This window comes from Monodon monoceros, unplaced genomic scaffold (assembly GCF_005190385.1).
Source record: "Monodon monoceros isolate NGI ecotype Baffin Bay Population unplaced genomic scaffold, NGI_Narwhal_1 Super_Scaffold_6, whole genome shotgun sequence".
In the NCBI taxonomy this organism is placed as follows: domain Eukaryota; kingdom Metazoa; phylum Chordata; class Mammalia; order Artiodactyla; family Monodontidae; genus Monodon; species Monodon monoceros.
The window spans coordinates 37,669,698-37,696,143 of NW_021703783.1; the positions used below are offsets into that span (position 1 = coordinate 37,669,698).

The 26,446-nt window shown below is 39.8% G+C and overlaps 1 protein-coding gene and 1 pseudogene across 5 annotated transcripts in view; one reads left to right on the plus strand and one right to left on the minus strand.

Moving 5' to 3' along the window:
- The window catches only part of SPATS2 (spermatogenesis associated serine rich 2), a 152,901-nt gene that overhangs the window by 32,661 nt on the left and 93,794 nt on the right, over nucleotides 1–26,446 (plus strand). The gene's annotated exons all lie outside the window — the stretch shown is intronic.
- Nucleotides 764–17,481, minus strand: LOC114886149 (annotated as a pseudogene).

Below are 26,446 nucleotides of genomic sequence, written 5' to 3' on the forward strand. Positions count from 1 at the left end.
AGCAAGAGTCACCTGTGTTTCAAGCTGTGTTCATTTGCCTGTTAAAGCAAGGGCTGAAGATACAATGACAATGTCCACTTTATCTTTTTGGTCTTAACTATGCCAATTTAATTAAAATTCTCTATCTAAAAAAAAAACAAAACAAAACCAACCTGATAATTTTGACTTTTTCTTTTTTTTATAGTTTTTTTTTTTTTTTTTTTTGGCCACAAGGCATGTGGGATCTTAGTTCCCTGACCAGGGATCAGGGATCAAACCCCTTGCAGTGGGGGCACAGAGTCCTAACCACTGGACTGCCAGGAAATTCCCTACTTTTTCTGTCTTAGGCAGTTTCAGCATGCTTTGTCTCCCGTCTTTGCAAAGCTGTAGTAGATTTTTCTTCCCTTTGTTTCTGTCCTTTTTTGGCCCTTTGCCAGGTAAACTTAGGGATTGCTGACTTCTGACTCCTGCATTTTTCCCATGTCCACATTTTCCTCTCTCCTCTCTTTTTCTCAAAGATCATTTAATTTTTTTCCTTTTAGGGTTCTTTTAAATTTATTTATTTTTGGTTGCATTGGGTCTTCGTTGCTGTGTGCAGGCTTTCTCTAGTTGCGGCGAGCAGGGGCTACTCTTCGTTGTGGTGCGTGGGCTTCTCATTGCAGTGGCTTCTCTTGTGGCGGAGCACGGGCTCTAGGCGCACAGGCTTCAGTAGTTGTGGCACGTGGGCTCAGTAGTTGTGGCTTGCGGGCTCTAGAGCTCAGGCTCAGTAGTTGTGGCGCGGGCTTAGTTGCTCCGCGGCACGTGGCATCTTCCCGGACCAGGGCTCGAACCCTTCTTCCCTGCGTTGGCAGGCAGATTCTTAACCACTGCGCCACCATGGAAGCCCTAGGGTTCATTTTTATCAAAGTTATATGTATACATAGTTTGTGGAATCGAATAGTTCTGTAAAGTTTGTTAAAAAATAAAATACCTTTTCCCCTTTATTTCCCTTCAGAGGCACTTTTAGAGCTTTTTTTAGTTAATACTTTTTGGTATTTATCTCCATTTCTCTAAATAATATGCTTATATTGCTATTTCGGTACCATCAGTTGTAAGATACACCATAATTTTATGTACTACTAAAAAAGAGAAGTAGGCCCAAAATGGGTAATCTGTAAGAGGCCCTGCTTAAAGCTGGGAAACTACATGAGAATGTAAATGAGAAGAAGCCCACCACACAGAAAGGGACAGCAAGGCAGCTCACATGTCTCAACCCTGGCGTTGTGTAGGAGGGGTAAAAACTTTCTTTGGAATTTGAACTGGTTTTCAGTTTGAATTCACACTACCTATGTTGTACCAAAAACTCAGAGATTTTTAATTAGAGATTGTTTGAGGTTAGGCACTTAGAAGAAACAAATAACAGTTGTCATCAGTTGTGTCTGGATTTCAGAGATGTTAAGATATGAAGAAAAAAAAAAAGCCATCTTAGAATCAGTGAAATGTGGTTCCATGTGCCAGACACTGTTCTTTCTTTTTCTAGGAGTTTTGCTGTCCTGGAGAGCAGAGAAATGGATACATAGCTGGAGGGGAAACTGGAGTTAAGAGTTGTCTTTTAAAATGGGAGCAATCATTATATACCTGAAACTAATATAATGTTATCTGTCAATTGTACCTCAATAAAAAACTAAAAATAAAATGGGAGAAGTAAGAATGTGTTAATACAATGCCAGTAGAGATGATCCAGTAGAGAGGGAAACAGTGCTGATGCAGAGTGAGAATGAGGAATGACTGGGCAGTAGGGTTTGGGATCTGGTATCCAAGTGGAGGCATTGGCTTTAGACAGGAGCGGTCAGTTCATTCACAGTAAGTAACAGGAGGGAAGAAAAGGCAAATGGGAACCGGTGGTGGTAGTGGTGGAGATTGCTTCCTCTTTCACTGAGAAAATGGAATGAAGGGCAGCAGCTGGGAGTGAAGATGGAGAGGTGTTGATGGCTTGAGGAGGAAGGAAATGAAATGAAATGGACCTATAGGGGGGTGTGGGAGAACGAATGGATAAGGCAAAAGTTGTAGGATTGTCATGCTGAGCTATGAGACCATTTAAAGTCAGCAACTGTGAATTTTAAGTGAGACTGTTTGGTATAGGTGTGTTTGTTTTCATCTTTTTCTTTTCAAAGCCATGTTTGGTTGCTTGTTGCAGGCGTAGCGTAGAGAGACAGTTGTATTTTTTACCATGTTATTAGGGAAAAATTTAAATATACAAAAGAAATAGAGCCCTCATGTACTCATCACACAGCTTCAACACATATTAACTCGTGGCCAATCTTTTTTGTTTTTATTTTTTAAAGTCTTTATTGAATTTGTTACAGTACTGCTTCGGTTTTTTTTTTACGTTTTAGTTTTTTAGCTGCGAGGTATGTGGGATCTTAGCTCCCCGACCAGGGATCGAACCCTCACCCCCTGCATTGGAAGGGGAAGTCTTAACCACTGGACTGCCAGGGAAGTCCCCCAATCTTGTTTTATCTGTTGTCTTACCCACTTCCATCCTTTCTTATTATTTTGAAGCAGTCCCAGACATCATATTTTATGCATAAATATTTCATATTGTATCTCTAAAAAATACGGACACCTGCAAAAAAAAATACCATTACCACACCAAAAAAATTTATAATTCCTTAATATCAAATATCCTGTCAGTTTTCAAATTTTCAATTGTCTCTCTTTCACTCTCTTTTGGCTTTTGATTTTTTTAATTATTACTCAAAAAAGCTTCATTTTAAAAATTTAGTTTTCTGACTCTGTGTTTCTGCCTTTAACACTTTCAGAACGATTTTCTGCTCCTCAATAAGAAAAATACGCTTGATCCTGCCATGGACACATTTAGTACACGTGGAACCACACACAGTAGGCCCTGCTGACATGTTTTTTCATTTTAGACAACCTTATAAGAACTTTAGGTCTCACAGCACAAACTCCTAGAAGTCGGCCTGGGTACACACCACATGTGGATTTTGGTGCTTTCGCAACCTTCTTGGTTTGAAGGTAAACAATTCTATTTCCAGGGGTTTGGGGCAGCCTAGTTTTGTTAGAGGCTGTGTTGTAGGATAGTCTACAACGGTATGTCAAGTGCCGGACCACTCTGAATGCCTCTAGATACCGTCCCTGGAAGAGGAAAAAGAAAGCTATTGTGAGCTCAAAAGTCAGATATGACGTCACTTGTCTCTTGAATGTCCTAAAGGGTTTAGTTGTTTGACAGGAAATTATATTTAGCAAGGGTAGGTGTTTTGCCAGGCAAGTATGATAAAGTGTGGGAGGGTGCAAAAGTCTGAGATGCAGGAAAGGGAGTGATTGTAATGATGGACCTTGAGCTCTAAGCTAAGGTAGGAAATGACAGGAGAGGGGGTGGGATCAATTGCTTGTAAGTTCTGTTGAGGTCAAAGTGTTCTTGGAGTTGGGGTGCTAGAAGGAGCAGTCTGCAAAGATGGGAAGTGGTGATTGGGGAACGGGATGCAGATGAAGTGGAGATCATGGAAGGACTGTAGTTATCATACTGACAAGTTCTAGGATATTGACTAAGGGAGTGAGTGGCTAAAGTAGGGTAGAGGACAAGATCATTGCATGTGCGGAGGTCAAGGAACTGAGAGGTCAGAGTATCACAAGAGTCATCTAGGTGAACATTTGAAATCACCTGGAATTATGACAGACCAGTGAGGTAGGAACCAAAAGCTTTGAGGTTTGAGAAGAAGTGACCCAGCTTATCCAGATAAATGTAGCAGAGGGGTGGGGAGGTGGAGGTATGGTCTGACAGGGGCTTTTTTTGGGAAGGAAGAAAGGGGAATAACCTGGAAGCAGAAAGAAGGTACAAGGTGAGTACCTCCTTCTTCTACCCCCAGGCCCAGTAGTATAACGGGTGTGGGAGAGAAAACAACCACAGATAGGACTGTAGAGAGAGCAGTGGCCTCGACAGTTAGATTTCAATTAGAGCAAAAAGGTGAAGGGACCATTCACACAAGAGGTTGAAGATATAGGGGGTTTTGCTGATGAGTTCCAGAGGATATGATGGAAGGATTTCAGGAATTGAGGGACGAGTGGGAGAGGGGGCTGGTTCATGAAAGATGGTGTACTTAGCCATATGGGGATGAGAGTTGGAGGATTTGGAATGACTCCAGAGTCCTGGGATTCTTGTAGTGAGTGATATAAGTAGGGTTAGAGATCATAATGAGATTAGTCTTGATGTTTCAAGGCAAATTGTAGTATAAGTAGATGCAGGATAGAGATATGGGAAGAAGCTGCAGGGTAAAAGGGTTCCTTGACTACTGGTGCTGGTGTAGAGGCTGGGGGAATGCACAGCTGGAGCTCTGTTACTTGCTTTCTACTCCTGGGACCAAAGTGACCTGCAGTAAAAAGCTGTTAATCCATCTCTTCAAAAACTAGAATTCCCTGTTCTATTTCCTGTTGTTTACCTTCCCTGCTTCTGTTTTCTCCCCTTTCTTACTGAAAAGTAGAATATTTGGATGTTTTTAGTACCCTATTCTTAAATATCCTACATATCCTGGAAACTGGTAAATGACACTGTTACTAGCTTGCTGGGGAAATGACAGCACGATTACAGTAAGGAAGTGGGGAGGTGTAGCTTTAGAGTTGGAAAGGGAAGGGAGGGAAGAGGTTTCAGGCAGAATTAGCTTTCAATTCCTTCAATCGGGCCGAGGAAACAGAGGAGTTAGAAGAGGGAAAGAGTTTGACCTGTGTCCTGGGGGGGAGAGGAAAGTACTGTTTGGAAGGAGAGAACAGATCCTGTCAGTACCCAAGGATCTGTGTCCTGACAGGTTCCTGAAAGAGCTGTTGCTGGATGGCAGACTCAACTATTGCTGGATTCACTCATTTCAGTGGATATTTCCTAGCATCTACTATGTGCCAGGCACTGAATTAGATGCTTGGGAGATCATGTGGAACAAGTAGACAGGTTCCTCCTTACCTGGATTTACAGTCTAGCGGGAAAGACAGTTAAACAGAGATTACAGTTTAATGTGAAGGCTCTGATAGAAGTAGTGAGGGCTTTTTGGAAACCTGTAGAAAAAGCACTGGATCAGTCTCGGGGGTAAGGAGGGGAAGAGTGCAGGTTCTTGAGTTAGTGACATCTGATCAGAGACCTGAAAGATGAGTGGGAATTAGCCAGGCAAAGAGAATAGGGAGGAAAGTTACATGTCCAGTTACATGTTTGCCTCTGCAACTCCCAAACCTTATCTTAGCCAGGGGAACAGGGCACAGAATAAGCTATTCTGATCACTGTCTTTATCCTCAATATTCCTGTACAACAGAGGTTGGCAAACTGCTGCTCATAGGCCTGGCCTGCTGCCTGGTTTTGAATGGTCGGCAAGCTAAGCATACATAGTTAGCAGCTCAAACTGTAAGCCAAGAATGGCGTCAAAATTCAAACCCAGATGTCTTAATCCCAAGTCTGTTTTCATTCCACTGATCACATTGTATTATAATTAGTTGTTTATGTTTTTATCTCTCAAGAAGAGACTTGAGCTTGAACAGTGGCTTGCTTTTTCTTATATCTACCATTTCTAGCACAGGGCGAGTCCCAAGTAATGTTTATTAAATGACTTTCATGTGTATAATTTTATCTGCTCCCTAACAAATCCTGTGAGAATAACACATACATAAAATTTTCAAATAAATTACGTTTACTCTTTTAAATACCATTTCTTCCATTTTTATTAGCAATATTTTAAAAATATGTCATTTAAAACGTTAATAACATTAAATGTCGCTAAAGATAATTAGAAGTATTTTGTGCTATAACAAACACTTTCAGGAATTGCTGACTTAATGACATATATGTACAGCTGTTTGTTCTTAGAGTAAATGTACGCGGCCTTCCGTATCTGTGGGTTCTGCATGGATGGATTCAACCAACTGTAGGTTGAAAATATTAAAAAAAAAAATTCCAGAAAGTTCCCAAAAGCATAACTTGAATGTGCCACGGGCTGGCAACTGTTTACATAGCATTTACACTCTGTTTACGATTAATTTACATAGCATTTTCATTGTATTAGATATTAAAAATAATCTAGAGATGATTTAAAGTATCCAGGAGGATGTGCGTAGGTTATATGCAAATACTGTGATGATTTATATAAGGGACTTGAGTATCCGAGGATTTTGGTATCTGCAGGGGTCCTGGAACCAATCCCCTGAGTGGATACTGAGGGATGACTGTAATCTTGGAATGCTGGATATTTCTAGTTTTTGTCAGCATTTTATAATTTCTATGTATTCCTTTGTCAGCTGTCAGTTTTAGCTGCTGTCTTCCACCCCCTGGCACCACCATTTTAAGTTTGCTGCTTCTATCGTTTATGAATTCAGAAACTAGAAATCTAATCTTATTAAAACTGTGCATAAAGTAAGTAAATAGTCTTGGGGATAATACCTGTGAGTAAAGTGAAAATGAGGTTTCACTTTTTAAAAAAAAATATTTATTTGTTTATTTATTTATGGCTGCATTGGGTCCTTGTTGCTGCACTCAGGCTTTCACTAGTTGCGGCGAGCAGGACTACTCTCCGTTGCGGTGCACAGGCTTCTCATTGCAGTGTCTTCTCTTGTTGTGGAGCGCGGGCTCTAGGCGCATAGGCTCAGTGGTTGTGGCTTGTGGGCTCTAGAGCGCAGGCTCAGTAGTTGTGGCTCACGGGCTTAGTTGCTCTGCAGCATGTGGGATCTTCCTGGACCAAGGACTGAACCTGTGTCTGCTGAATTGGTAGGCAGATTCTTAACCACTGCGCCACCAGGGAAGTCCACTGGTTTTATTCTTAAGGATTTTATAACCCAGTTGGAGAGATCGAACGTACTGGGAATAATCGTAATGTAAAAGTATATTAACTCCAAATTTGTGTATCTCATTGCTCACCTAACATCTCTATGTGGTGTCTGTTATGCATCTCGAACTTAATATGCTTCCCCCAAGATTTTTCCCACAGTCGTCCCCATAACAGGAAATAGAGACTCTCCTGGTTACTCGAGCCTTAAACCTAGTTGATGCTTTTCTGTCTGTAACATTTCACATCTAATCTAGTTTTACCTTTAGGATACATGCTGAAGCTGATCACCGTTTCTACTGCTACCACCAAGATTCAAACTGCTGTTCTCTCTTTCCTGGATTATTGCATTAGCCTTCTGACTGATTTCTCTACTTCTGCCCTTATCTCTGTACAGTCTGTTCTCAGCAGACATCCAGAACAATTCCCTAAAAAGTAAGTCAAGTCGGGTTGTCACTCCTTTGCTCAGAGCCTTCCAGGGGCTTTCCATCTCAGAGTAAAAAACAAAGTTCTGACAGTGGCCTTAAAAGATTGTAAAGAACCTGGCCTCAGTTTACCTCTCTGGCCTAATTTCCTATGACTCTTTCCTCTGCTCACGTCCCTGTAGCCACAGTGACATTCTTGCTTTTTTTTTTAAGAAGCCAGGTTGTTTCTTCTTCAGAGCCTTTATACTTGCCATTACCTCTTCCTGAAATGCTTTTTCTATGGAGGTAGCATGGCTTTTCCTCTTTCTTTAGGTGTTGGGCTCAGATGTCATCTTATCAGTGAAGTCCTGAGTGTCCTTACCGCCTTGATCCTGCTTTACTTTTCTCCATAGCACTTATTAGCATCTGACAGGCTGTGTGTGTGCAGGTGTATTTTAATTAATTAATTAATTAAAAAATTTTAACTTTACTTAAAAAAATTTGTTTCACTGCTGTCTCCCCATAGGCATAGAACAAGGGCTGGCAAGCTAAAAATGGCCTGCTGCCTGTTTTTGTAAGTAAAGTTTAATTAGAACATAGCCATGCACATTCATTATTGTATTGCCTGTGGCTGCTTTCACACTACAACAGTGGAGTTGAGTGTTGCGACAGAGACTGTAAGGCCTGTAAAGCCTAAAATATTTGCTGTCTGGCCCTTTACAGAAAAAGATTGCTGACCCCTGGGCTAGAACAGTGTCTGGTACCTAGTGGGTGATTGAATGGACATAATGTAAGTGCTCATTGTCAGGGTACAGACTGTACATTGCTACTGAGGATATAGATTAATATTTCAAAAGTTGTTATTAGACTTCAATAATTGGAGAATATGTCCATCATAATAATTTGTTCTAGCTGAAGTCCTTGAATTTATTATGCTCATTACTTACTACCTGATAGCAGAGATGTGCCGACTTTTTGAAGGCTACACCTAATTTGGAGTGATAGTGTTCCAAAGGCACAAGGTCCTTTATTTTTAAAGTTTTAATATTTTTTGCCACGCCACTCGGCTTGTGGGATCTTATTTCCTCGACCAGGGATTGGACCTGGGCCCTCGGCAGTGAAAACTGGGAATCCTAACCACTGGACCTCCAGGGATTTCCCCAAGGTCCTCTTAAATGTAAACTTTTATAATAGTGCTACAGAAAGGACTCTAAATAATGAGTAGGTGGTAGTGTTGGTTGCATGCTGTGAAAAACATGAACTTAAATAAATGGATATAGCTCTCAGTCATTTTTGCTAAAGGATGGGCATATGGAATAGATAATAATAATAATATTTGACTTTGGAATACATTTTTGGATTGCAGATGGATTAACCTGATTATTCCAGGTACTTCTAATAGTGTTTTAAGTAGCATAATAAAATCAAACTGGAATAAAACGAATTCAGAAGAATCTGGAAAATTGTATTGCTTCTGGCATCCTGTCTTTGTCCAAATCTTATCTTTCTAAAAGCTGCATCCAGTAGATAAATAATATCAATCGCACAAAGTGCCTGTGTGGAGAGGTGGAGAAGATTTTAGAAGTGTTTTGTTTTAAAAGGCCTTTACTGGAACTGATCTCAGTGTAGAGGAGGAGTCTTAAATCTCCTGCTTAGTGGACTACAATACTGTATGCTGAAAAAGCTAAGTTAAAAATGATGAAGAATTACAGAGTCAGGGCTGGAAGAACCTTTTTTTTGTTAAAAACGAAGAATTATAGGGTCAGGGCTGGAAGAACCTTTTTTAAAAATTATTTATTTATTTGGCTGTGTCAGGTCTTAGTTGTGGCACGCGAGCTTCTCTCTAGTTGTGGCGCGTGGGCTCTAGAGCCTGCAGGCTCAGTAGTTGCAGCGCATGGCCTTGGTTTCCCTGTGGCACGTGGGATCCTAGTTCCCTGACCAGGGATCGAACCCGCGTCCCCTGCATTGGAAGGCGGATTCTTAACCACTGGACCACCAGGGAAGTCCTAGAGCTGGAAGAAACTTTGTCCAGTAAATATTTGAATGTGCCCTAGCCACTTCGTTAGACACAGATCCAGAGGTGAATAAGATAGTCACTGGCCTCATGAGACTTGTTATCTAATCCTCATCCCCAGTCCGCACCTCACCTCATTTTATGTTGTGTGATGGAAACTAAAGCTTGAGAGATCCAGGACCTTGCCAAAGGTTATGTAGCTCATTACTGATAGAATGGAACTAGAATGCATATTTCTTATATGGGGAATAAAAGCAAAATATTCATTTATGCAGAGTTTCGAGTGCTTACTAATGTGCTTATCCCTGTACTACTAGGTGCTGAGGGATCCAGTGGTAAATATAATGGCCCCATCTCTTTGATGTAGAGCTTAAAGGAAATTTTTTGGGGAAACCAGAATTTTTCCCATTATATTGCAATATACTGTTTACAGTCTTTTATCTCATGGTAAGGTTAGGGGCTCTCAAAAATTCATTCTTTAATGTGACTTAGTTGAATGAGTTTAGTGTTTTTCTGACACCTGAAGTCAGTTTTACTGAGGGACTTTTGAATGAGAAAGGAAGAATTAGGTAGTTGTGGACTCTCTGTGGAAGAATGACCTTTACTTATTCCGCAATTTGTATAGAGCCTAAACTTCTGCCCTGTGAGCAAGAGAGAATCTTTCTTCTCCCTTTGTATTAGATGACTTTCTGCTATCAGGACCCAGAACCCAGACTGATATTTAAAATCAGCCATATTATGGGTTAAATAGACTTCTGCACACTGACCTCTTTCCTTTTAGTTACCCGAACTTGGGTATATGTAATGTATATGCTGGGTATGTATATACTTGGGGGGTATACGTATTACTCAGTGTTCAAAGAATCGTATCTGAAGCAGAACATATATTTTATTCTTTAAAATTTCTTCTCGAAGTGATTATATTTGATTTTTTCTTCTCAGTGCTTGCTTGCTAAAAAAAAAAAGAAAACCAAACCTGTGACAGTCTAGGAAAGAGTGAAAAAAGGTGAATTAAACTGCTGCTAAATAATTTAGGATGTCCTAGTTATTTGTTTTCATAGAGGATTAAGGCTTTTTTCCTTAAAATGTCTAGTTGGAAGTGTTTATCCGATGGAGAAAGTGGTTACATTTTCAGAGTAAGTTATCTTGACCTCAGGCCTCTTTACGCTTCCTATTCCGGAGTCCCTTCTGCCATTCTGCGAGGTCCAATTAGTTCTTGGCTCAGCTGTTTTAGTTTCACTGCAGAAGTTGAGCTTAACCATGTTTATAATCTGTGAACATCATATTCCATTGTTTCTTTTAAGAGCTAGAACGTTAAATTCCCTGCCAGTGATCTAAAACATATTGAATTGTATATCTTCAAATGCAAAAGATTTATTTTCTCTGAACTTAGATCATGGCATTTAGCAATGAAGAGACCTTAGAAATTGTGGTTATTATATATTAGTGACGATTATTCTAGTTCTGCTGCAGGTATAACCACTTTTTAAAACACTACACATTAGTGTTATGTTGCAGAGGAGGTAGTATGACTACCAGTCTCAAATTACTTAATTATTAAAAAACATTTGTAAAATAAGTGAAATAATATGCTAGGAAGCAGCAAACCATTGTGTGCGCGCGCGTGTGTGTGTGTGTGTGTGTGTGTGTGTGTAAATGTAGGTGCTTTCAAGTAACGTTTAAAGTTAGACTGACATACAGTTTGAAACATAATACTTGTCACATTGTAATTGTATACATTTAAATCAGCCATGAAAATATTTTTTACCGTGGTCAAATCAAATATTTCTACTGTGGGAAGAAGAAGGAGTTGGGGGCAGCATAAAAATGCTGTTTTATTTGGTTGTAATATAGAAAGGCAGGCTAAGTTTCACCTCCTAACATTTCAGGCTAGGGTCTCCAGGCATGTTGTTGCAGTTATCTATTGCTAAGGAAAAAAACCACTCCAAATTTGGCATAAAACTCTTATGGTTCTGGGTGTTGACTGGGCTCAGCTAAGTGATTCTTGCATGAGTCCTCTTATGTACTGGCAGTTAGATGGGCCTGGGGTTATTTCGGAGGCTTCCTACCAGACTCACAAGCATGGCACTTGAGCAGGGAAGTCCAAATAGGTAGAAGCTGGAATAGTTGGGAATCCTTGATATCTCTCCCTATTTCTGTATAGTCTTTCCAACATAGGGGCTTCATGGTAGCCAGACTTCTTACCTGGAGGCTTAGGGCTCTAAAAGTACTTGTTCCGGGGCTTCCCTGGTGGCGCAGTGGTTGAGAGTCTGTCTGCCGATGCAGGGGACGCGGGTTCGTGCCCCGGTCCAGGAAGATCCCACATGCCGTGGAGTGGCTGGGCCTGTGAGCCATGGCCGCTGAGCCTGCGCGTCCAGAGCCTGTGCTCCACAACGGGAGAGGCCACAACAGTGAGAGGCCCGCGTACCGCAAAAAAAAAAAAATAAAAAATAAAATAAAATAAAAGTACTTGTTCCGAGTAAGAGAGCCAGAAGGGAACTATATTGTCTTTTATGACCTAAATTCAGAATCAGTGTCAATTTCCACTGCATTTTATTCATTAGAAGCAAGTCACTGGGACTTCCCTGGTGGCGCAGTGGTTGAGAATCCGCCTGTCAACGCAGGGGACACGGGTTTGATCCCTGGTCTGGGAAGATCCCACATGCCACCAAGCAACTAAGCCCATGCGCCACAACTACTGAGCCTGTGCTTTAGAGCCCGTGAGCCACAACTACTGAGCCCGCGCACCGCAGCTACTGAAGCCCGCGCGCCGCAGCTACTGAAGCCCGCACACCTAGAGCCCGTGCTCCGTAGTGAGAAGCCACCGCAATGAGAAGCCCGCGCACTGCAACGAAGAGTAGCCCCCGCTCGCTGCAACTAGAGAAATCCCGCACGCAGCAGTGGAAGACCCAACACAGCCAAAAATAAATAAATAAAATAAATAAATTTATAAGAAAAAAAAAGAAAAAGAAGCAAGTCACTAAGGCCAATCCACATTCAAAGGGAAGGGAATTAGAGTCCACCTCTTGCTGGGAGGAGTGTCAAGAATATGCAGACTTATTTCAAAGCCACTTTAGTCTTCTCTCTGGCTACAAATTACGGTATTTATCTTCCTCCACATGCAAAACACAAGCACTCCTTCTCAAAGCCTCCAAAGTTTTATCTAGTACAGCATCAGGCTCAGGCTAGAGATCCAGGATCTTGTAATCTAAATCAGATCCAGGTGCAGATAAGGCTATTTGGATATATTAGTTCCTTGGGTATAGCTCCTTGAGTACCCTTGCCTTCACTTTGAAGACCTGTGGACTAAAGAATCACCTTATCTTTCTCCATACCCAGCCCACCCAATATGCAATAATGGATGGGCCTAAGATAACAACTTTAGACACTCCTGTTCAAAAATAAAGAAAAAATGTAAGGAACACAATAGTCACCGGTCCATACCAGTTCTGAAATCCAGCCAACATATTGCTAGTTGTGTGATTAGGGTTCAGCCCCTACTGCCTAGGAACCATCCTCTACGGCTCTTGGTTTTGCCCTTTGAATTATCATTCCTTTCCCATAAAGTGTATTCTCTGTTTGCAGGTAAGTAATTTTCCCAGCCTGTCTCCTGCCCACAGAACTTTGGGCAGGGTGGGGTGGGGGTCCCAAAAGGCTTTTTTCATTTTGTACTGTCTCTGTCCTTTTTAGTGCAAGATGACAATGTTTCTGCACGTAAAATTCTCTGTGACTCTTACTGAAGGGTTCACTCTATTAGACAAAAGCCACATTTACACATTGATATAACCTCTTCTCTCCCTTAGGCTTTGTAGAGGAGAAAAAAGTTTTCCTTGACCCTCTTAGGGTCCCTGGCTGGGTTTGAAAATTAAACTGGCAAAGACTGATTAAGAGGAGAAAAGTATACAAATTTATCTGATGTAAATTTTATGTGAAATGGGAGATGTAAATGAAGACTCAAAGAAATGTTTGAACCTGAGTATTTTTATGCTAGGTTTAATGAAGAGTGGACAGTGTGGAGAAATGATAGATCAAAGAGTATGAAGTAAGTGTAGTAAACTGGGGGAAATATAGCAAGGCCTGTTTGTTAGGACTCCTTTCCTTGTCCCTTTGTCTTTGGAGATACAGATGCTCCCTCCTTCCAGGTATAGGGAGGGTACCTCTTACATGAGGGTTTTATGACTTGTTTCAGGGGAGAAGGTGGGGGGAGACCCCCACAGAGTGACCTTCCTCTTTCTGATCTTTTCTCAAGATTCTTCAGCTTAAAATATTCAATATGCTGTGGTGCCATATTTTGGGATAGCATGTCTTGAACCCTGTCAGCTTCCTTTGAGCCTTTTGTGGGACAATACCTTTAATATTCTTAGAAGGCCTAATGTTTGAAAGCATCTGTGAGACTCCACCTTAAAATCTCTTTGGAGTCCTAACTAGGGGTAGGCAGACTATGGCCAGTGATCTAAGATTTGTTTTTACTTTTTTTTTTTTTTTTGAGCCACGCCGCGCATCTCGTGGTATCTGATTCCCTGACCAGGGATCGAACCCACGCACCCTGCAGTGGAAGCGCGGAGCCCTAACCACTGGACAACCAGGGAATTCTCTGTTTTTAAATTTTTATTTTTTTAAAATTTTTATTTATTTTATTTATTTATTTTTGGCTGCGTTGGGTCTTCGCTGCTGTGCGCGGGCTTTCTCCAGTTGCGGCGAGCAGGGGCCACTCTTCACTGCGGTGCACAGGCTTCTCCCTGCGGTGGCTTCTCTTGTAGCGGAGCACAGGCTCCAGGCTCAAGGGCTTCAGTAGTTGCTGCTCATGGGCTCCAGAGCGCAGGCTCAGCAGTTGTGGCACACAGGCTTAGTTGCTCCTCGGCATGTGGGATCTTCCTGGACCAGGGCTTGAACCCGTGTCCCCTACATTGGCAGGCAGATTCCCAATCACTGCGCCACCAGGGAAGCCCCTGTTTTTACATTTTTAAAGGGCTGTTAAAAAATAAAAGAAGAATGTTCAACAGAGACTGTGTATGGCCCTCAAAGCCTAAAATATTTATCTGGCCCTTTATGGGAAAAGTTTGCCAACCCTTGGCCTAAACAAAAATTTAATCTTTAGGCCATGTTTCCCTGACACTGCCTTGGATTTGACCTTTGCCCAGAGGGCATTTCTTAATTTGAGAAACGTTTGCTGTATGGGGAGCCTGGGAATAAGAAACATTTATTTTTGGACCTAGCAAGTCCTGACTCCTTTGTATGTCCTCTATATTCTGCTTGAAAATTATATAATTCCTTCTTTTCTTATCTCTCTCTACCTGTACTTTGTGGCACACAGCTTAAAAAAAAAAGCAGTTGATACTTTTGACATTCTGCCTGGAAATCTCTACCCAGATCCAGGTGACAGCTTAGCTAAACCTTCCACCATTATCTAATAAGATTCTCCTTTTCTATAGCTTCCAATACGGCTTTCCTCACTTCCTTTTTTTAAAATGTTTTTTTAAATGATTATTAAATTTATTTATTTATTTATGTTTGGCTGCCTGGGGTCTTTGTTGCTGCGAGTGGGCTTTCTCTAGTTGCAGCGAGCATGGGCTATTCTTCGTTGCAGTGCGTGGGCTTATTGCAGTGGCTTCTCTTGTTGCAGAGCATGGGCTCTACGCGCGTGGGCTCAGTAGTTGTGGCTCGTGGGCTCTAGAGTGCAGGCTCAGTAGTTGTGGCGCACAGGCTTAGTTGCTCCGCGGCATATGGGATCTTCCTGGACCAGAGCTCGAACCCGTGTCCCCTGCACTGGCAGGCGGATTTTTAACCACTTCGCCACCAGGGAAGTCCCTCCTCACTTTCTTTTAAGCCGAGGATTAGCAGCCTTTTTCTGTCAAGGGCCAGATCATAAATATTTTAGGCTTTTTGGACCTTATGATCTCTGGCACACCTACTCAACTCTGCTGTCATAGTGAGAAAGCAGCCATAGACGTAGACAGTATGTAAGCAAATGGGTGTTACTGTGTTCCAATAAAATTTTATTTACAAAAACAGGCAGCAGGTTGAATTTTGCAAGTAGATTGTAGTTTGGTGATCCCTGTTTTAAGTCTTTGTTGACAGCTTCCTACCAGTGTCCTTAAGACCCTTCAGGCTTTCACTAACACTTTCAAGGCCCTTCTTGCTTTCTCCTGCCACCCAGTCCCAAAGCTTAACATTTTAACTTTTTGTTATGGAAGTAACCTACTCCCTATACCAAAGTCTGTTTTGGTTATCTTTTGCTGTGTAACACACCATGCCAAAATTGAGTGATGTAAAACAACACTCCTTTTATCTTTCATGATTCTGATGTTTGGGCTCAGCTAGCAGTTCTTTGTCACGGTTTCTCATGAGGATGCAATCAGATGATAGGTGGGACTGGAATCATCTAAAAGGCTTCCTCACTGAAGTCTCTTACGCAGTTAGAGGCAGATGGTAGCTGAGCCTGGGGTCATCTCCAAGGATTCCTCATTCACAAGTCTGGTGGCAGAGCTCGGAAGACTGAAACAGCTGGCACCCCTCGGACGTCTCTAACCCTCTGAGGCCTTGTCCCATGGTTTCTCCAGAATCAGGGATATAGGGTGGCTGGATATCTTATGTGGTAATTCAGGACTGCAAACTTGCCTGAACTGGGAAGGCACAGGCAGAGATTTTATCACCTTTTATGACCTAATTTCCGAGGTTGCTCAGTGTCACTTCTGCTTCATTCTCGTTGTGGGGAGGAGAATTGGACCCTACCTAATTTTTTTTTTTTTTTTTTTTTTTTTTGGCTGCGCCATGCGGCTTGCGGGATCTTAGTTCCCCAACCAGGGATCAAAACCAGGCCCCCAGCAGTGGAAGTGTGGAGTCCTAACCACTGGACCGCCTGGGAATTCCCAGACTCTGTTTTTTTGATGGGAGTAAAATCAAAGAATTTGCAAAGATGTTTTAAAACACAAAATGCCCCACACATATACCTATCAAAAAATTTTGGAAGCTAGCATATAGTGGGTCACACTTTGTTAGGGCAGGCTTTCTCTTTCCTGTTCATGGGGGTGGTGGAAGTAGGAGGTCACCTCCCATGATTTAATGTTGAAGGATGGATTTGTCAAGAGCTGTGGAAGGAGACTTCACAGTAACGAATACATCTTTTCTTCAGTAGAGATAGGACATGGGAACTTTGGACTTGGCATTTTTTTCTCTTTCTCTTCTTTCTTCTGTGTGAGAGTAGGTATAACAGTGCCTCCATCCCAAAAAGAGAAAACGAAAGGAACAAAGAAAGAAAGAAGAAAAACTCTCAAACTATTAAAAAGTCTGCCACAGAGATTTGTTTGAATCGATGAATAACATTTTTCCAAGGGTTAAAGAGTATGTGTACCTGTTTGTCATTTATACTTTCAGTTGAATTTAGCTAGCTTTCTTAAGAGATACCTTTAAGGGAGATTTTGAAAAGGGGGTAGGTGATAGAAGTAATTTTAAATTTGGGGGCTCTAGAGCAGGTGGTAAAGCAGGTTATAAGAAACTTTGCATAGCATTAGGGAATGGTCTTTAGAAGCACTCTACTGCCTGAACCCATCTGAAGAGACTTTGCTCACCTTAGCACAGTGATCTGGCTCCGGAGGTAAAATATTTGGAAAAGTTGGGGTATCTTATGATATATATTTGTAGAGGCTACTGTGTTATTTTTTCCTTTTCTCTCTAGATGAAAAGAAGGTGGCAGTGAATATATTTCGCTTTATTGTTTATGGTCAACCAGGCAATGTGAATACTGCATTTTTGTGTTCTTCCCACTTTGTTTTCTTTTTCTTCCGGTGTTTCTTTTTTTCCCTTGCTCTCTGGATTTGTACATCATGAGAAATTTACTCAAATTCTCTGATGATCTGAAAAAAGAAGATGGCTTAGTGAATAGGAAGTTGTTAAAGAAATACTGCCATATTGCTCTTCCTACTCTGGGAAGAAGAAATGCCTGTATTTAATCATCTACCTTTTTTTTCCCCTTCGTATCCAGATCTATACATTGTTGAATTGGGGGTAGAGAGAAAAGCCTATTAACTTTTATCTTAAACGATTCGGTTATTTTCTTTACTTGGTATTTGAACAATACTCTTACAAAGCTTTAATAGAATCCTACAACACATGCTCGAGGTTTAAGAGCCTCGAGAAGAGTCAGAAAAGTTTTGGAAAGAGTTACATTCCCAAGGAGGAGGACAATACGTACCTTATTTTGAATTACTGAAAATGGTGAAGACTTCCCACTATAGTTCTTTAACTTCAGTTGCAACTTGGAAGTGGTGACATCTCTTTTGGGGCCTGGCATTTTGTACCTTCACCAGTTGTTTTGTTTATCCGCATTTTCTTTACTTCTAATTGACACACATTACCATCTGAAATGTTCCTGTTGGTTTGGAGGGAGTAGAGATGGGGAGGGAGAAGGAAGAGTTAACTTTTCATGCGTTTTAATCGGCCAGTATTTACTTAACTAATTTCAACTGGATGAAAACTTACCTTTTAAAATATTTAATGCATGATATGCTACATGCATTATCCATTCATATTAAGAATTATAGTAGGGCTTCCCCGGTGGTGCAGTGGTTGAGAGTCCGCCTGCCAAGGCAGGGGACGCGGGATCGTGCCCCGGTCCGGGAAGATCCCACATGCCGCGGAGCGGCTGGGCCCGTGAGCCATGGCCGCTGAGCCTGCGCGTCCGGAGCCTGTGCTCCGCAACGGGAGAGGCCACAACAGTGAGAGGCCCGCGTACCGGAAAAAAAAAAAAAAAAAAAAAAAATTATAGTAGCGTGGATTTATGAATGGCATGGGCAGCAAATTATTTCCAATTTAAATTGCTCTGTTCATTTTTGGACAAAATAATTACTTGCTAGAATAATATTTTTCTGGCATGTTATAAGCCATGAAAGTGGTTTGGAAGATCTGAATGAATGCTGAGTGTAAAGATTTTTGGTGCAACTTGATTTTACTCTTTCTTACCTCAGAGTGTCTGGGGATTAGTTTGATCCTGAGTGAGGATAAAAGCTGCTTCCATAGAGATTACTGGTTTCAGAGCTGTTTTAAATTTGGGACTTGGAAGCCAGAAGATCTGAGCATTGATATGCCTTTTCCCGCTGCATTAATGAATTTAAAATATGTTGTTGATTTAATGTTTGGTTTGTGTATTGATTTCTGGCTTTGGCTTCTTTAAGCTGTTTATGTATATTTGAATCAAGTTAGTTAAAAAATATTTAGTTTTTCATGTGACATATACCAATAGAAGACAATCATTATTTTGAAAACAGCAAATAAATGTATTTAATATTTTTACGATTGTACAGTTGTTGACTGGCAAAAAAATCTTTTGGAGCAGAAAAAACATTTGTCAAATGTAGATTTTTAGCTTAATATGAAGATGTACCATCTTTTTTAAAAAATTGAATGTAAATTTTATTTATGTATTTATTTTTTAATTAAATTTTTATTTTATATTAGAGTATAGTTGATTTACAATGTTGTGTTAGCTTCAGGTGTACAGCAAAGTGATTCAGTTATACATATATCCGTTCTTTTTCATATTCTTTTCCTATATAGGTTATTACAGAATATTGAGTAACCATCTATTTTTTTAAGTGACTATAATTAACAAAAGTAGTTCAAACAAAAGATTTTAAGCATTTCTGAAATGATGAAACTCTGTTCTTGAGACAGTGCTTTGTTTACACTATGCATTAGGGGAAAAAAGCAGCTGGAAATATAATTTTCAAAGAATTCTTTTGTGAATTATGGGCTCTTTCAAGAATGATCAACAATGACTGTGCTTTTTAGAGTCTTAAATTTCAGAACTGGGAAGAGACAGGGCCTAAGTTTTGTTTGGCCTTCCTTAAATATGTGTATGAGTGGAAAAGGATGATTCCTTCCCTTGAGCTTTTGCATTAAAGTTTTCATCTTCCATGGTATATACTACATGTTGTATAAAATTCATTGTTAAAAAGTTAGACAGAATACTGATTTTCATATAAATGTAAAATGAACACATGTAAAAGATGTTATTTAACTCATTAATTAATGGGAGAACCTGTAAGATGTTAAAAGTAGTTCAAAGGAGAATTCAAAGTACTGCACGTGTATAGGATCAGGTATGCTGAAGTGAATTTACAAATCTATGCAAAACTGTCTTTTTCCATAGGGACGTGGGGAAAATCATTCCTCTCTCACTGGACAGAATTTGTTTGTAAGTGTATGGACAAGAATCCTTTGAATTGCTATCATTTAACTATAACTTACAATTATAAAACAGCTCAAATGTCATGAAGAATGCAGACCTTGTAGAATCAGGTAACTAGGGAAGGTGCACATTACACAGTGCCTAGTTTTCCATTGAAGATGCCAAGTGATCTTGGTTCATTTCAAAGCCTCTCACAGTCTTTCATAAAAGAACAAAATAAATGGGTCTGCATTCTGGTTTTTGACAACAATCCTATGTCTGTTAGTCTTAGGGACTTAACTCTCATTCCTTGTAAATAAAGTCAGTTTTCAAAATGAAAGAAAATTAAGTTATTCTTAGATGGATATTTTCTGGTATTTTGATCAACATTAGAACACTTACTCAGGTTAGTGTTGAATTTTGGACCATTGGCAGATACTTAAACTGTAGCTTCAAATGGTTAGGTAGCAAGTTCAATGAGACTACCAAGTGCATAATATTTTGTAGATACTCAGTTAGTAAAGAACAATAGTAATAATTTGAAGGAAAGTGGAAGTCTCCTGCCCAATTTTAATTCTTAAAAGTGTATATTATTACACCTTTAGCAACTTCCCAATGTTAAATACTTTTTACCTGGGCAGTTGAACCCAGGGGGAGAGGGCACAAAGTTGGCATTATCTACTCCAAATTCATGCTGTCTGCTTCTAACTGGACCTTTGCTGCTTCATGACCTTTTTATTCCTCTCATATGTATTCTCTTGCACTTTCCTGATTTTGAAGCAGCAGTGTGGTATCGTAGAAAGAGACAGAATTTGTAGTCTTATAGACCTGGGTTTGAATCACCACCCTACCACTTACCAGCTGTTAGATCTTGGGGAATTCTCACAGTCTCAAGTTCTTCAATTAAATGAGTCATAAATACTAAACAGGATTACATGAAATTTGTATATAAATGATGTAATAGCACATGGTAGGCAGTATTAGTTTTCTTATCTCTTCTTCTCAGGCCTTCAAGCTTACCTGCTTTCTCTCCTCTTGTTTCTATTACTGAAATAATTGGAGTCATTTGGTATGACCTTCCTCATCTTCCCCTCTTCTGTCTCTATACAGAGATGTATATCTTTCTGTGTTTTTTGTTTCAGAAGTATGTTTCTTTTACCTCACAAGGTTTTTGTGAGGATTAAATAAGATAATGTGTATGAAATTGCTTAGTACATTTCCTAGCACATATTAGGCATCAAAGGAAGATTAATTGGATCTGAATGTAAGGTTAATTTTATCTTTGATATTTCCTCTCCTTTAGGTTATTTTATACTTCTGTAAGTATTACTCTTCTTTGTAGTATTTTTTATTTTTAAAAATTTTATTTATTTATTTTGACTGCGTTGGGTCTTTTTTGTTGCGCGTGGGCTTTCTCTATTTGCGGTGAGTGAGGGCTACTCTTCGTCGTGGTGCATGGGCTTCTCATTGCGGTGGCTTCTCTTGTGGAGCACGGGCGCTAGGCATGTGGGCTTCAGTAGTTGTGGCACATGGGCTCAGTAGTTGTGGCTCACGGGCTCTAGAGCACAGGCTCAGCAGTTGTGGCACATGAGCTTAGTTGCTCTGTGGCATGTGGGATCTTCCCGGACCAGGGCTCGAACCATTGTCCCCTGCATTGGCAGGCAGATTCTTAACCACTGAGCCACCAAGGAAGCCCTTCTTTATAGTATTAATATGTTTGATTTTTCCTTCTCCTCTTTTTTTTTTTTTACATATACATACATCCACTCTTTTTAAAATTCTTTTCCCATAAAGGTCATTACAGAGTATTGAGAAGAGTTCCCTGTGCTATACAGTAGGTCCTTATTAGTTATCTGTATTATATATAGTAGTGGGTATATGTCAATCCCAATCTCCCCCCACTTCCCCCCTGGTAACCATAAGTTTGTTTTCTGCATCTGTGACTCTATTTCTGTTTTGTAAATAAGTTCATTTGTACCTTTTTTTTAGATTCCACATATAGGTATAAGTGATATCATATGATATTTGTTTTTCTCTGTCTGACTTACTTCACTCAGTATGACAGTCTCTGGGTCCATCCATGTTGCTGCAAATGACATTATTTCATTCTTTTTTATGGCTGAGTAATATTCCATTGTATATATGTACCACATCTTCTTTATCCATTCCTCTGTCGATGGACATTTAGGTTGCTTCCACGTCCTGGCCACTGTAAATAGTGCTGCAGTGAACATTGGGGTGCATGTATGTTTTCGAGTTATGGTTTTCTCTGGGTATATGCCCAGGAGTGGGATTGCAGGATCATATGGTAGCTCAATTTTTAGTTTTTAAAGGAACCTCCATACTGTTCTCCATGATGGTTGTACCAATTTACATTCCCACCAACAGTGGAGGAGGGTTCCTTCCTTCTCCTCTTTGAAAAAGCATTCCTTTTTAAGGGGTAAACCCTTGAGGGGAAAACCCCTTTTGCTTGGCCTTGCTAGAACTCTGGCTAATACTCTATTTTGTTCATTCCTTTATTGTCAGACTGCTCAGTTGAATAGGTAAGGGGTTTGGCTGCCACTTTTCCACCACCTGCTCTCATTAAGCCCCTGCATTCTGATATACCATAATTTTCCCCTGAATCTGAAACAGCACCCTCCCAGTCAGACTCACACAAGGCTTAGAATGTAGTAGGCATTCAGTGAATATTAGTTGAATAATGAATGAAATGAGAAGCTTTAGAGTACTATCACTGAGGGCTCTCTAATGCTTTCGATCAATGCTTTTAAAGAATTCTGGTAAGAGACCATTATGCCGGAATTCAGTCTAACTGGATGCTAATGTATAACAAGAATTGTTTTTTTTCAGAAACCCATGGTTTGTATCAGATTCCAGGAAGAAATTTTACTTACTGTGTTTTAGAGAAAGTTTAACTCTCAAGGCAAATTTATTAGCAAAATATCTTTTCTGTTTTCTTCTATCAAGAGCACTCAGACCATTGTTTTTCCAGTTCAGTGATACTCAGACCTTGGTCCTTGAGCCCCAGGTAGTCCTTTCAGCAACTGTCTTCTTCTAAGACCTTTATTGTATTAACCAGACTATGCTGAGATAGGGTAACTATGCTGCCATTTTGTTAACAATAATAGCTAATATGGCACCAGAGGCGTATTCTTTTATTTTATTTATTTAATTTATTTTTGGCTGTGTTGGGTCTTAGTTGTGGCATGAGGGATCTTTTGTTGCGGCGCGCGGGCTTCTCTCTAGTTGTGGCGTGTGGGTTTTCTCTCTCTAGTTGCGGTGCATGGACTCCAGAGCACGTGGGCTCTGTAGTTTGCGGCACATGGCATGTGGGACCTTAGTTTCTGGACCAGGGATCGAACCCCCGTCCTCTGCATTGGTAGGTGGATTCTTTACCACTGGACCACCAGGGAAGTCCTGACATATTCTTTTAAATATAGCATCTCAGCTTTGGTGAATTTGATTTCTCTTTTGCCGTTTTAATAAGTAGACTTGTTTACAGTTAATTTTTTTTTTTTTTGGCCACGCATCTGGTGGCATCTTAGTTCCCCAACTAGGGATGGAACCCATACCCCCTGCAGTGAAAGTGCGGAGTCCTAACCACTGGACCTCCAGAGAATTCCCTACAGTTAAAATTTTAGCTTTATCTATCTAGTAGATAGTATTAGTTTGCCAAAAGTAATTAGAGCAAGCTTTCTTGGATTATAGTAGAAGTCTTATTCAGTACCATCCAATCTTACACAGTTTACTATTAACTGAAAAAATTGGTTAAAGCAAGATATAAAAATGATACATACATATCATAAGCATTTTATTTTTGCTTAAAACAAATAAATGTACATTTGTTCACCAAGCTTTTTTTTTTTTTTTTTGTGCGGTACGCGGGCCTCTCACCGCTGTGGCCTCTCCCGCTGCGGAGCAACAGGCTCTGGACGCGCAGGCTCAGCGGCCATGGCTCACGGGCCTAACCGCTCCGCGGCATGTGGGATCTTCCCGGACCGGGCACGAACCCGTGTCCCCTGCATCGGCAGGCGGACTCTCAACCACTGCGCCACCAGGGAAGCCCTTCACCAACCTTTTGATATATTATGTTATGAGTCTGCTGATGAGAGTTCTTCATCCATTTGGCATTAATTGCAGCCCATGATGCATTGCTTACAACTTCCAATTACAGTTTTTCTAAGTGGAGTGAGAACTCTTAAAGACTTGAAGCAATGAGTATAGACTCCTCCTAGATTTCTAATTTTTCCCCAAGGTTATTTATGTGTCTCACCCACAATTAAGTTGAGGATTTTTTTTTTTTTTTAATATTTGGTTGCACAGGGTCTTAGTTGCGGCACGTGGGCTCCTTAGTTGTGGCATGCGAACTCTTAAGTTGCAGCATGCATGTGGGATCTAGTTCCCTGACCAGGGATCGAACCCAGGCCCCCTGCATTGTGAGCGCGGAGTCTTATCCACTGCGCCACCAGGGAAGTCCCGAGGACGGTGTTTCAAATGATTTATATTCAGTCTTCCAGAGCCTTCAACTTAGTTCTCAAAGAAATAGCAACTTTTCTTACATTCGTAGTTCATTAATGTATTTAGTATTTCATTACAATCATGTAATTGTAATTATGGACACAACTGGAATTAAGTAGGTTTGAGAACAAATACATCAGACTCAGTATAGTATAGGGGGAGCAGAATGCCCCAATGTCAGTGTTACCTGTTAGCTGCCAGTGTTCAGCCAGGGATATTGGTCAGTGCCTGGCAGAGGGAATGAAGAGTATCAGTTAAACTGTGCCGTTAAGAGGCAAAAGGATGTCTTTAGTTTATTTTCTTTTTTGTTAAAGTTTTATGCAATATACATAAAGTAAAATGCAAAATGCTTAAGGGTACAACTAGATGAATTATTTCACAGTGAACAGACCTGTATAATAAATACTCAGATCATGATAATAGAATAGTACCAGGATCTTAGAAGCCTTCCTGTACCCTGACCCAGTTTCTTTCCCACTACTATTGTGACCTCTATCTATCGATTAGTTTGGCTTATGTATGAACTTCATATAAATGGAATCATACAACATACACTCTTTTGCATCTGACATTTTTCTCTTAGCATTGGGTTTTTTTTTAACATTTTTATTGGAGTATAATTGCTTTACAATGGTGTGTTAGTTTCTGCTTTATAACAAAGTGAATCAGCTATACATACACATATATCCCCATATCTCCTCCCTCTTGCGTCTCCCTCCCACCCTCCCAATCCTACCCCTCTAGGTGGTCACAAAGCATGGAGCTGATCTCCCTATGCTATGCGGCTGCTTCCTACTAGCTATCCATTTTACATATGGTAGTGTATATATGTCTATTAGCATTGGTTTTGAAATTGATCCGTTATGTCAGTAGCTCGTTCTTTTTCTGTATTGCGGTATATAGTGTTCTGTTCTGTAAATATACCACAATTTATTTATCCATTCTGTCATTGATAGATGTCTACATTTGTTTCTAGTTTTGGACTCTTAAAAATAGTGCTGCTATAAACATTCTCGTACATGTCTCTGGTGCACATATACATGCATTTTGTTGAGCATATACTTAGTAGTAGGACATCTGGTTGTAGGATATGCTTATGTTCAGCCTTAGTAGATTTTACTAAATAGATTTTTACACTCCCACTAGCAGTGTGTGAGAATCAGTTATTCCACATCCCTCGATGGCCCTATAAAAAAAAACTTTACCATGTATTTTTATCATTTTGTTTATGTCGTGTATTTGGTTTTAAAAAATATCATATAGAATATTCATGAACCCACCATTTAACCTGAGAAGTTTAATATTGAATATTGACAGTCTTACATGTTCTCCTCTCGCCTTTCAAGGTAAATACTCTAATTTTTTTTTTTTTTTACTCTTTCCATTGCCTTTTCAAAAAATAGTTTTATCAGGTGTATGTGTGTGTCTAAATAATATATTGTCTAGTGTTAGTTGTATTTAGTTTTTTTTTTAAAGAATATGTGTATGCAATCTGGGAATTGATTTTCTTTTCTTTCTTTTTTAATGCTTTACATTATGTTGCTAAGATTTATCTATATTGTTGTGTACAGTTGTAATAGTTGACTCATTTTTCTCTGCCATATAATACTTCATTTAGTGGATTCATCACAGTTTATTCATTTCCTGTTGATGACATTTGGGTTGTTTCCATTTCTTACTGTTATGAATTCTACATGTTTTCTGGTGTGCCATGAGCAAGAATTTCTCTTGGTACTTAGGAATGTAATCTCTGGGTCATAGGATTGATAAATGTTCTAGTTTACAAAATAATGCCTATATTCCAAAGAAGTTATACCAATTTACACTCTATCATCAATAGATCAGAGATGAGAGCCTTTTCATTATGAGAGAATTTAAAATTATAACCTCAGTTACTTTTAGAGATAGTTACTATTTACATTTTCTATTTTTTGCCTGTGTTTGGTAACATGTTTTTTAAGAAATTTGTTACCTACGTTTTCAAATGTATTGACATAAGGTTGTCTCTATTTTTGTCTTGTATTTAATGTCTGTAAGATCTATACTTTTAAAAAAAAATTCCTAATATTGATAATATTGATGTTTGTGCTTTCGTGCTTTTTTTTCTTTTTCCCTTCTTCTTTTAGGAGTTTCTTGCTGGGTCAAGCAGTCAATTTTTTCTTTCATAATTTTTTTTCTTATTGCATTAAAATTTTTAAAAATCATGGTAAAATACACATAACATAAAATTGACCATTTAAACCATTTTAAAGTGTACAGTTCAGTGATGTTAAGTACATTCACATTGTTGTACAACTGTCACTACCGTTCATCTCCAGAACTTTTTCATCTCCCCAAATTGAAACTGTACCATTAAACAATAATTCCTCATTCTCCTACCCCACAGCACCTGGCAACTTTGTCTCTATGAATTTGACTACTCTAAGTACCTCATATAGGTAGAATCATATAGTATTTGTCTTTTCTGTGACGGGCTTATTTCACTAAGCATAATGTCCTCAAGGTTTATCCATATTTTAGTATGTGTCAAGTATTGGCACATAGTAATTTATCTTAAATACTTATTAATTGA